The following is a 13405-nucleotide window of genomic DNA, read 5'->3' on the forward strand; positions in this document are numbered from 1 at the left end:
CACTCCTAAGGCCATGACTACGCCAACAGGAGACCAAGCTCCTGAGGTCCACCAGCCTCAGGAGGCGCCTCAACCATAGGAGGTCTTGGACTACACCGACAATCCTGCCCTCATCGAGCACCCGGTGTACTTCATCAACACGGTACTGTGGGACGCGCGAGGATGCTACCCCATGCCGCAGAAGCTCTTGCTCACGCTTCTCGTCACCTCGCGCAAGCCGCGCCACTAATTCCAAGGACACCCCATCAAGGTTGTTTCGGCCTGCCCACTAGAGAGGGTACTCCGGAGCCCCAATGCTGCAGGTAGAGTCGCCGAATGGAACATCGAACTGCATGCATTTCAGCTGGAGTTTAGCACCACCAGGGTCATCAAGGGAGCTGCACTCACCGACTTCATGGTGGAATGGACTGATGCCCCAGGACCAGAGGCAGGCGAGGACTGGACACTCTCACCAGGGAGCGAAGCACCAGACGGCTGGGCCATGTACTTCGATGGCGCCTTTGCACGGCAGGACGCGGGGGCCGGAGCCGTGCTCGTTTCGCCTACTCAAGACAAGCTCTACTACACTATGCAACTCTGCTTCCAACACGGGGAAAAGGTCTCCAAGAACATCGCGGAGTACAAGGGCTTGATCGCCGGCCTCAAGGCCGCAACCGCTTTGGGCGTGAAACGCCTCACCATCAAGGGCGACTCCTAGCTCCTCGTCAACTTCTCCAACAAAGTGTACGAGCCAAAGGATGAACACATGGAGGCATACCTGGCGGAGGTACGCAAGATGGAGAAGCAATTCATGGGCCTGGAGTTGCAGCACGTGCCTCGCGGCACGAACAAGGAAGCTGATGACATCGCCAAGAGGGCATCCAAGTGCCAGCCTCAGGAGCCCGGTGTCTTCGAGGAGCGGCTCTTCAAGCCTTCAGCAGCCCCTCTAGTTCTGGAGCCAGCACTGCCTCAGGAGGAGCTCCCGCCAGCACCAACCTCAAGAGCCCCCGCATGCGGCCTGACCTCGAGAGCACGCCTGCTCCTTGCGCTCGAGCCTCGGGAGGGGTGCTGGACCGAAGAATTCAAGGCGTGCCTGCTTCAGGGGACCCTGTCCGAGAAGGAAGAAGACGCTGAGCGCGTAGCTCAGTAGGCCACGACCTACTGCATTTGGGATGGTGAGCTCTACCGGAAATGACCAAATGACATTTCCTTGCGATGCATCTCCAGGGGACAGGGGTGCGAGTTGTTAGCCGACATACATGGCGGAGACTGCAGGCATCACTCACCATCGTGCACCCTCGTGGGCAAGGCGTTCTGCAGCGGATTCTACTGGCCCACGACGCTCAACAACGCGGCCAAGCTGGTGAGATCCTGTGAAGCCTACCAGTTCCACGCCAAGCAAATCCACCAGCCCACCCAGGGCCTCCAGACCATCCCACTCTCATGGCCGTTTGCGGTCTGGGGGTTGGACATCTTGGGTCCGTTCCCTCGAGTGCCGGGAGGCTACCGCTACCTCTACGTTGCCATCGACAAGTTTACCAAATGGGCGGAGGTGGAAGCAGTCCACACCATCCCGGCCGGCTCGGTGGTCAAGTTCATCAAGGGCCTCGTGATCCGTTTCGGAGTCCCTAATCGCATCATCACCGACAACGGTTCGCAGTTCACTAGCAATCTCTTCAAAACATATTGTGCTAAACTTGGAACGCATATATGCTATGCCTTAGTGGCACACCCGAGGAGCAACGACCAAGCTGAGCGCACCAACGCGGAGGTCCTGAGGGGCCTCAAGACAAGAACCTTCAAGAAGAAGCTCGAGGCATGCAGCAGGGGCTAGCTCAATGAGCTCTAGTCCATGTTGTGGTCTGTCCGCACCACCACGACCAAGCCGACCGGCGAAACTCCATTCTTCCTCATCTACGGAGCTGAAGCGGTTCCCCCACATGAGGTCAGGCATCGCTTCGTGTGGGTCTTGGCGTTTGACGAGGCACGCCAGGACGCCATGCAGGGGATGGACCTCGTGCTGGGGGAGGAACGCCACCTTCAAGTCTGGCTCCGAGCGGCAAGGTACCAGCAGGCGTTGCGGCGGTATCACTACCGCAGCGTCCGCTCCAGGACGCTTGAGGTGGGAGATCTCGTCCTATGGCGGGTCCTCTCCAAGGAAGGGCTGCATAAGCTCTCACCCATGTGGGAGGGCCCGTTTACGGTCGCCCGCATCTCCAGGACTGGTGCCCCGCGCCTGGAGACATAGGACGAGATCCCCATCCAGAACGCCTGGAACATCCAGCACCTCCGGAAGTTCTACCCATGAAGCAAGGCCCGGTGCCTGTGAAGGTCTCCGCTCGTGATACTCTCACATAATAATGAGTGGGGTTGTACACGCCCCGGAGTCTCCGGAGAGCCACCCTCGGGCCTTGGGGGCTCCCTCCCACGTCCTAGTGGCAGCACTTCGCTCCGCGCTAGTGAGAAGACTAGACTAGGTGCCGGACGCGGCTTTTCATTTGCTTGCTTTCTATAGTTGGTTTGCAATCCCTCTTAATGGAATTTGGAGCTCTCACATTTTGGATTGCCAAGTTCGGTTTCCCCCTCGCCTTTTCTGTCGACTATCGGTCTTGGCCCAGGAGGTGTGGCAGTTGCCCGCCGCCTTTCCTCGCGCGTCTCGCGCGTGGGGGCTGGGCAGGTATGTGCGTACCCATCAGGCCCGCCCCGCGCCACGAACATACTTTGCCACAGCCCTATTCCCCAGGGCCTTGGATTTTTCTATCCTCGTGAGACGCCCTCGAGTAGGCTCGTGACCTACGCACCCTCTTAAAGTCCATGCCCCCCGGGTACTACAACACGGTGCACTTAGCCACGACCAGCCCATACCGAAGGGGCCGCGCAGGGAAGAACAAGACACCCGACCAGGTTTTCTAACAATCCTGCAGCTTCAAGATGTCTCCTGATGCCAATGGCCCCTGAGCCACCAGCAAGAAGGCCTCCTCAGATAAACGAAGCATGCGCCCTCACGAGGAGGGAAACTACCACAAGCGTATCAAACTAAGTTATCCTACCATACCCATTTAGAACATAAGCACCACAACATAATGCCAGAACAATAAAATATCATAGTAACATAGGTATCATGATTCATCACACGCCCAAGCAGGGCCCTCTACTTTTTTCGAATGCAGGAGAAAGGGAAAGGTTAAGCTAAAGCAGCCCCCGCAACCACGGCAGCTCACGAGGCCTGGCTCTGAGGGCCTCCCGGACTCATCTCAGCCTGAGCCCTCCTCACGCTTCACCGAAGCATGGCGACAAGACGACCCGCCACCATTCTCAAAGCGAGCCCGGGGGCGTGGCGGCTTGTCGTAGCCACCGTTGCTGGTGCTCTTGCTGGAGAAGGAGCCACCGCTGCTGGACGAACTACGGCCGTTGCCGAGGGCGAGCTCGCCCTCAGCATCGTCACGACCGTCGTCAAGGCCGAGCTCGTCATCGTCGATGTTGTCTTCGGGGCAGCACCCTGCGCGGCGACCGTATTCCCCAAACACCCTCACGAAGAGGGTCGCGACGCTGTCATACTTGAAGTGAAGGGTGCACCTCTCGCTCAAGCCGCGCGAGCGGACGAACGTCTGCCAGCCACGGGTCAGGGCCACGCTGCCCGCAGCGGAGACCTCGATCGCAACCCATGAGGCCTTGCTGCAGCAGCCGTTGGCCTACAGCCAGAGGCCATCAAGACCCACGGCCGGCAGCTCGCCGGCGAAGGAGCGTGGAAGCTGGAGCCACATGCCGGTCGGCTTCTCCGACCACACGATGAACTCAGGGAGCACGTTGGCCGAGTGGAAGCGCGGCTCGGGAGGTCGTGCAACCATGGTGCGGGTCCCCTCCTCGCAAGGGCTGCCTCGCCCCCGGCGGCACCCACCATGAGAAGAAGCACCGCCACGGCCGGCCAGGTCACACCCACACCCTTGAGGAGCCACCGCAGGAGTCAGGGCATGCTTGCGCGGGCGGCCCCGCCCTCTCTTAGGAGGGGGCGAGTCAGGTCCCTCCTTGGGGGCCATCCCCTTCTCTGCAGCGGAGAACTTCCTCGTCGGCGCCATGGGAGCAGTAGCAAGATGGAGAGACAGGAAAGAAGATGAGGCGAACTGCGAGAAGACAGAGATGATCAAGGGGGCTCCGCCCCTTCCCTCATTTATAAGCCAGAAGGAGGCCAACCACCGGCCTCCATGATCACATGTAATGATGATTTTCCTCTGCATGTGGCAGAGTCTCGTCAAGTCGAACGGTTGCTGAGGCAGCATGGGGAAGCGAAGGCACCCACATCCCATCAATCGCCATGCGTCGACCAAGGCCGCAGGCGGTTGGGGCCCGTGGCGCTCCGCACTTGCCCTTTGGCTTTACCTCGAAGCCAATCTTGAGTGTACCTCAGGCCCGGGGGCTACTGTCGGTGTCTTGGGAATGGGGGTACCCAAACTTGCCTGCCTGCGGCCCACGGCGTGGCTCCATCAATGGACCAGTATGGCCTAGTTTCGGCAGCAACAACACAAGACCCTCGCGAGGGGCCAAGCCTCATGAGGTGGACGACGCCAAGACCTCCCTGTGGGTGGCCTCACTAGGCTGGCTCCAGAGGAGCGGAGATATCAATGCAAGGTGCACCTCACGAGGTTCACATGACATGAGCCATGACGACCAAGGCCAGGCGGGCACCAGCAGGCACAGTGTACCAGTTTCCCCTTTGGTGCCAAGGAGGCAATCGCGGGCACGGAGTCCGAGGAATCGGGCAAAGGTTTGCATATTGGTGCAACAAGACCAAGATCATCGAGATGACAGGACAGAGGTCATCGCGGAGCCCACTACAGTGTCACCGCCAGAGCCTTTGCAGGCGAAGACTACTTTTGTCAGGATAATTTGTACTGGTTGTCTCCCTTTGAATTTGGCCGTTATGGGATACCTTCCCCCCTACATTTGGGAAGAGGACGAAGGCCACTATAAATAGGACTTAGCCACCACCTGAGAGAGGATCGGATCATTCAGACCATCCTCACACCCACTAGCTCATTGAGCTCAAGGACACCTCACCTCATGAGGCTGTCCAACCACTATACTAGTTCATCCTCAGCCCCTCGAGGTAATCCACCACAAAGCTAGAGTAGGGTATTACACTGCAAGGTGGCCCGAACCAAGATAAACTGCTGTGTCTCTTGTCCCTTGGGTTCGTCGAGCTAGGCAGTGGAATCATTGGGCCAGCTGGTTGGGGAGAAAGAGTTCTTCGTACGCACCCCAGTGTTCGAACCTCTCAAGGGTCTGCGGAGCCCAGGATCCGACACATGTAGTGAATATTTTATATGATAGCTATATTGTTGAATTTGATTATGATCCTACATGTAATTATTATGAGAGAGGAAAATATGGTTGTCGAAATTTTCATGTCACTAATTTACCTCTCGTTATGTTGAGTTTGCTATTGTTTCTTTCTTCTTCCTTGCATATGCTAGTTCTTGCTTGCCTTGATAATTTATTTGATTATAAAATACCTATGCATAGGAAGTATTTTAGGCTTAAAGTTTTTTTCACATGCTACATGATGCTCTCTTCGTGCTTCAATTGCCATCTTTCTCGTGAGCATCATTAAAATTATTATGCCTAGCAAGGGGCACAAAACGATAGCGCTTGTTGGTAGGCAACCCAATGAATAAAAATTATTTTTGTCTTTTTCTTTCTATTCTTGAGTGTTTGCACAATTATGCTACTGTTATGATTGTGTTTTTTGTGGTTTAAATTAGTGTTTGTGCCAAGCAAAGCCTTTGGGATCATGTTGGGTGATAGTTGATTTGATCTTGCTGAAAAATAGAAACTTTTGTGCCCAGGAAAATAATTTTCATTTTTAACGGAAGCGCGATAAAATATTGATTCTTCTTACAGAAGATTAATATACAAATTTCCCACGTTGTCCAAATGTTTCAGAATTTTTGGAGTTATAGGAGTATTCGAAATATCTAGATTGCTACAGACTGTTCTATTTTTGACAGATTCTGTTTTCTTTGCGTTGTGTGCTTGTTTTGATGATTTTATGGTTTTGTTTGAAGAGTTTTTTCCATAGAAATGTTGGAATACAGTAGATATAATGCAAAAATAAAATACGAATGGGTTGGCAATAGTACTTATAGTTGTGATTTGCTTTCTTATACTAACGAATCTCATGAAGGTTTTGTTAAGTTTTGTGTGATTGAAGTTTTCAAGTTTTGGGTGACATTACGATGGATGAAGGAATAAGGATTAGCAAAAGGCTAAGCTTGGGGATGCCCATGGCACCCCAAGATAATATTCAAGAAGTATCAAGCAACTAAGCTTGGGGATGCCCCCGAGTGGCATCCCCTCTTTCTTCTAACAACCATCGGTATTTTACTTGAAACTATATTTTTTATTCATCACATATTATGAGTTTTGCTTGGAGCGTCTTGTATGATATGAGTTTTTGCTTGTTTTGCTTTCTATTTTTAGACATGAATCCTTGTTGGACACACCAATTTGAGAGGGCCAAAATTATGCTATGACTTGCTAGAATTGCTCTATATGCTTCACTTAAATCCTTTTGAGCTATGGAATTACTCTAGTGCTTCACTTATATCTTTTTGAGCACGATGTGCTTTATTATTTTTGGAGAAATGCTCTCATGCTTCACTTACATTTATTTGAGAGTTAGTAATTTTTAAGAAATTCTCTCATGCTTCACTTAAATTATTTTGAGAGAAGAAACTTTTTATGCTCATGTTCTTCACTTAGATTTGTTTGAGCTATCAAAAGCAACATATGAAACTAGTCCCAATGTGATAGATATTCAAGAGGGATATAATAAAAACTTTCATGAAGATCATTGGACAAAATAAACTTGATTCCTTGTAATAGTTTTGAGATATGATGATAGTGATATGTGAGTCATGTTGATGAATAATTATGCTTTAGTAAGAATATTGGTGTTAAGCTTTGTGATTTCCTATGCAAGCACGAAAGTCAATAGTTATGAAATTAAATTACATCCTACTTATGGTGCATTATTTGGTGTTAGTTATGCTTAATGCTCGCTTATGAGATTTTTCATTTCTTGGTAGCATTCTTCTCAATCTTTTGCTAGCCTTCATTTGCACTAAGTATGATCACTACTTGTGCATCCAAAATCCTTCAAACTAGTTTTGCCACATGAGTGCACTATACGTACCTATATGCGGTATTTTTTTGCCGTTCTAAGAAAATTTGTATGTGCCATCTCTAAATTTCAAATTAAATTTCTCTTTTGTGTGCTCATACCGCTCTTGAAACGGTAGGGGGTGGCTGATATATTTCCATGCTAGATGTGTTATTCTTAAGATGAGTGTTTATTCACTTGTCCACTACTGCAGGATGCTGCTAACGCGACACTACGATCAGAGACCCTTCGACGAAACTGTGTGCGATGCAATAATCGCAAACGATGGTGTAAAATAACCGTCAAAAAGGTGCAAACCGTTTGCAATGGTGGGCACATCAAACACGGTTCAGATTTTAGTTGCGTGTGGGATGCTGAGCATACGGTTGATCCATACGAACTGTTTGTGATTAGACAGAACAACAAAAACGGGCAGCCATATCAATGTGTGTGCGACATACGGCATACAGTTCACTCTGATGAACTGTTTGCGATGATCGAGGTGAACACAAACGATTCAGCGTACCAAGATGTGTGTGATACCCGGCAAACAAGTCGGTAATCAGAATTGTGTGCGATCATTATAGACAGCCCATACGGTCTTTTTTGTGAATTGTGTGCTTGATACGTCCATTTGCATCATGTTTTCCTACTGTTATTTACAATGTTTTTATCCATAATAATGCTTTTTGGAGTAATTCTAATTCCTTTTCTCTCATAAATTGCAAGGTACACACCAAGAGGGAGAATTCTGGCAGCTGGAAATCTGGACCTGGAAAAACTACGTCAGGCCACCTATTCTGCATAACTCCAAACAAGCTGAAACTTCATGGAGATTTTTTATGGATTATTTAAGAATTATTAGAGCAAATAACTACCAGAGGGGGCCCACCACGTGGGCACAACCCACCTGAGCGCGCCAGGAAGCCCAGGCGCGCCCTGGTGGGTTGTGCCCTCCTCGGCCAACCTCTGGTGCCCATCTTTTGTATATAAGTCATTTTGACCTAGAAAAAATAAGGAGGGGACTTTTGGGATGAAGCAGCACCTCCTCGAGGCGGAACTTGGGCAGGAGCACTTTTGCCCTTCGGCGGAGCAATTCCATCGGGGGAACTTCCCTCCCGGAGGGGGAAATCGTCGTCATCATCATCACCAACAACTCTCCCATCTTGGAGAGGGAAATCTCCATCAACATCTTCAACAGCACCATCTTCTCTCAAACCCTACTTCATCTCTTGTGTTCAATCTTGTTACCGGAACTATAGATTGGTACTTGTGGGTGACTAGTAGTGTTGATTACATCTTGTAGTTGACCACTATATGGTTTATTTGGTGGAAGATTATATGTTTAGATCCAATATTCTATTTAATACCCCTTTGATCATGATCATGTTTATCATTTGTCAGTAGTTACCTTTGTTCTTGAGGTCACGGGAGAAATCATGTTGCAAGTAATCATGTGAATTTGATATGTTTCGATATTTTGATAGTATGTATGTTGTGATTCCCTTAGTGGCGTCATGTGAACGTCGACTACATGACACTTCACCATATTTGGGCCTAAGGGAATGCATTGTGGAGTAGCAATTAGATGATGGGTTGCGAGAATGACAGAAGCTTAAACCCCAGTTTATGTGCTATTCCATAAGGGACCAATTGGATCCAAAAGTTTAATGCTATGGTAAGAATTTATTCTTAATACTTTTCTCGTAGTTGTGGATGCTTGCGGGAGGGTTAATCATAAGCAGGAGGTTTGTTCAAGTAAGAACAACACCTAAGCACCGTTCCACCCACATATCAAATTATCAAAGTAGTGAACACAAATCGAACCAACATGATGAAAGTGACTAGATGAAATTCCCGTGTACCCTCAAGAACGCTTTACTTATCATAAGAGACCGTTTTGGCATGTCCTTTGCCTCAAAAGGATTGGGATACCTTGCTGCACTTCTGTTACTACTATCGTTACTTGCTTGTTACAAATTATCTTGCTATCAAACTACTCTGCTATTTACAATTTCAGCACTTGCAGACATTACCTTACTGAAAACTACTTGTCATTTCCTTCTGCTCCTTGTTGGGTTCGACACTCTTACTTATCAAAAAGAGCTACAATTGATCCCTATACTTGTGGGTCATCAAGGCTATTTTCTGGTGCCGTTGCCGAGGAGTGAAGCGCCTTTGGTAAGTCGAATTTGGTAAGGAAACATTTATATAGTGTGCTGAAATTTATAGTCACTTGTTACTGTGGAAAACAATCCTATGAGGGGTTTGTTCGGGGTATCTTCACCTCGTCCGAAACCACAATTAGCTACCCCTAAACCTACTGCACCTATTGAAAATATTGAATATGAAATTCCTTCAGGTATGACAGAAAAACTGCTAGCTAATCCTTATGCAGGAGATGGAACCGAACATCTTGATATGCACTTGATATATGTAGAACAAATTTGTGGATTGTTTAAGCTTGCAGGTTTACCCGAAGATAAAGTTATGAAGAAGGTTTTCCCTTTATCTTTGAAGGGAAAATCATTGACATGGTATAGGCTATGCGGTGATATTGGATCATGGAATTGGAACCGTTTGAAAATGGAGTTCCACCAAAAAAATTATCATATGCATCTAGTTCATCGTGATCGGAATTTTATATATAATTTTTGGCCTCATCAAGGAGAAAGTGTCGCTCTAGCTTGGGGGAGGCTTAAGTTAATGTTATATGCATGCCCCAATCATGATCTCTCAAGAGAAATTATTGTTTGGAATTTTTATGCTCGGCTTTCTCGTAATGATCAAACCATGCTTGATACTTCTTGTGTTGGTTCCTTTATGAAGAAGACTATTGAATTCCGGTGGGATCTTTTGGAAAGAATTAAACGCAACTCTGAATATTGGGAACTCGACAAAGGTAAAGAGTCAGGTATTAAACTTGAGTATGATTGTGTTAAATCTTTTATGGATACCGATGCTTTTCAAAAGTTTAGCACTAAATATGGACTTGACTCTGAGATAGTAGCCTCATTTTGTGAATCATTTGCTACTCATGTTGAACTCCCTAAAGAGAAGTGGTTTAAATATCACCCACCTATTAAAGAATAAATTAAAGAACTAGTACCAGTTAAAGAAGAAACTATACGTTATAATGTTGATTCAGTTGTTCCTTCTGCTTATATTGAGAAACCACCTTTTCCTGTTAGGACAAAGGAACATGCTAAAGTTTCGACTGTGGTTAACAAAAGTTATATTAGAGCACCTAAATCTGATGAGCAAATTAAAGTTGAACCTAGTATTGCTATGGTTAAAGATCTCTTGGAAGAAGATATGGATGGGCATGTTATTTACTTCTGTGAAGAAGCTGCTAGAATTGCCAAACCTGATAAGAAAGATAAACATAGACCTGTTGTTGGCATGCCTGTCATCTCAACTAAATTAGGAGATCACTGTTATCATGGTTTATGTGACATAGGTGCTAGTGTGAGTGCTATTCCTTACACCTTATATCGAGAAATTATGAATGACATAGCACCCGGAGAGATAGAAGAAATAGATGTTAATATTAAACTTGCTAATAGAGACACTATATCACCAATTGGGATTGTTAGAGATGTTGAAGTCTTGTGTGGGAAAATAAAATACCCTACTAATTTTCTTGTTCTTGGTTCCCCACAAGATGACTTTTGTCACATTATCTTTGGTAGACCTTTTTTGAACATCGCTAATGCTAAGATAGATTGTGAGAAACAAATTGTCGATGTTAGTTTTGGTAATGAGTCTCATGAGTTTATTTTTTCCAAGTTTAGTAGAAATCTTCATGAAAAAGAATTTCCTAGTAAAGATGAATTAATTGGTCTTGCTTCTATTGTTGTACCACCTAATGATCCTTTGGAACAATATTTGCTAGACCATGAGAATGATTTTCATATGCATGAAATAAATAAAATAGATAAAAATTTCTTTGAACAATGTCCTCTACTTAAACACAGTTTGCCTATTGAAACTTTAGGAGGTCCTCCTCCACCTAAAGGTGATCCAGTGTTTGAATTAAAACAATTACCAGACACTTTGAAATATGCTTATCTTGATGAAAAGAAGATATATCATGTTATTATTAGTGCTAACCTTTTAGAACATGAAGAAGAAAGATTATTGAAAGTTCTAAGGAAGCACCAAGCTGCTATTGGATATACTCTTGATGATTTAAAGGGAATTAGTCCCACTCTATGTCAGCACAAAATTAATATGGAACCTGATGCCAAAACCGTTGTTGATCACCAACGTCGGTTAAATCCGAAGATGAAAGAAGTGGTAAGAACGGAAATATTAAAACTTCTGGAAGCAGGTATAATCTATCCCATAGCTGATAGTAGATGGGTAAGCCCTGTTAATTGTGTTCCTAAGAAAGGAGGTATAACTGTTGTTCCTAATGATAAGAATGAACTTATTCCACAAAGAATTGTTACCAGCTATAGAATGGTAATTGATTTTAGAAAATTAAACAAAGCAACTAGAAAAGACCATTACCCTTTGCCTTTTATTGATCAAATGCTTGAAATATTATCTAAGCACACACACTTTTGCTTCCTTGATGGATATTCTGGCTTTTCACAAATACATGTTTCTCAACTTGACCAAGAAAAGACCACTTTATTTGTCCCTTTGGAACCTGTGTTTATAGATGTATGCCTTTTGGTTTATGTAATGCACCTTCTACCTTTCAAAGACGTATGACTGCTATATTCTCTGACTTCTGTGAAAAGATTGTTGAGGTTTTCATGGATGACATTTCTGTTTATGGGAAGTCTTTTGATGATTGTTTAAGCAATCTTGATCAAGTTTTGCAGAGATGTGAACAAAGAAATCTCGTCTTGAATTGGGAGAAGTGCCACTTTATGGTTGATGAAGGCATTGTCTTGGGTCATGAAATTTCTGAAAAAGGCATTGAAGTGGACAAAGCTAAGGTTGATGCCATTGAGAAAATGCCATGTCCTAAATATATCAAAGGTATTCGTAGTTTCTTCGGTCATGTTGGTTTCTATATTCCTTTTTTTATGATGATTGTTTAGAAGGCTTTGAAACACTTAAGCAAGCCTTAATTTCTGCACCTATTGTTCAACCACCTGATTGGAACTTGCCTTTTGAAATTATGTGTGATGCTAGTGATTATGCTGTTGGTGTTGTTCTAGGACAAAGAGTTGATAAGAAACTTAATGTTATTCATTATGCTAGTAAAACTCTAGATAGTGCTCAAAGAAATTATGCTACTACTGAAAAAGAATTCTTAGCAGTTGTGTTTGCTTGTGATAAATTTAGACCTTATATTGTTGATTCCAAAGTAACTGTTCACACAGACCATGCTGCTATTAAATATCTTATGGAAAAGAAAGATGCTAAACCTAGACTTATTCGATGGGCTCTCTTGTTACAAGAATTTGATTTACATGTCATTGATAGAAAAGGAGCTGAGAACCTAGTAGCTGATAATTTATCTAGGCTTGAAAATGTGCTTGATGACCCACTACCTATTGATGATAGTTTTCCTGATGAGCAGTTAGCTGCAATAAATGTTTCTCATGGTACTCCTTGGTATGCTGATTATGCTAATTACATTGTTGCTAAATATTTACCACCTAGCTTTACATACGAACAAAATAAAAAAAATCTTCTATGATTTAAGACATTACTTTTGGTATGACCCACATCTTTATAAAGAAGGAGTAGATGGTATTATTAGACGTTGTGTACCTGAGCATGAACAGGGACAAATCCTATGGAAATGTCACTCCGAAGCTTCTGGAGGGCATCATGCTGGAGACAGAACTGCTCACAAGGTATTGCAATCTGGATTTTATTGGCCTACTCTCTTCAAGGATGCCCGTAAGTTTGTCTTATCTTGTGATGAATGTCAAAGAATAGGTAATATCGGTAAGCGTCAAGAAATGCATATGAATTATTCACTTGTTGTTGAACCATTTGATGTTTGGGGATTTGATTACATGGGACCTTTTCTTCCTCTAATGGGTATACACATATTTTGGTTGTTGTTGGTTATGTTACTAAATGAGTAGAAGCTATTCCAACTAGTAGTGCTGATCACAAAACCTCTATTAAAATGCTTAAGGAAGTTATTTTCCCAAGGTTTGGAGTTGATAGATATTTAATGACTGATGGTGGTTCACACTTTATTCATGGTGTTTTCCGTAAAATGCTTTCCAAGTATGATGTTAACCATATAATTGCATCACCTTATCATCCTCAGTCTAGTGGTCAAGTTGA

The sequence above is a fragment of the Triticum dicoccoides genome, chromosome 5A, assembly GCF_002162155.2.
Source record: "Triticum dicoccoides isolate Atlit2015 ecotype Zavitan chromosome 5A, WEW_v2.0, whole genome shotgun sequence".
Classification (NCBI taxonomy): domain Eukaryota; kingdom Viridiplantae; phylum Streptophyta; class Magnoliopsida; order Poales; family Poaceae; genus Triticum; species Triticum dicoccoides.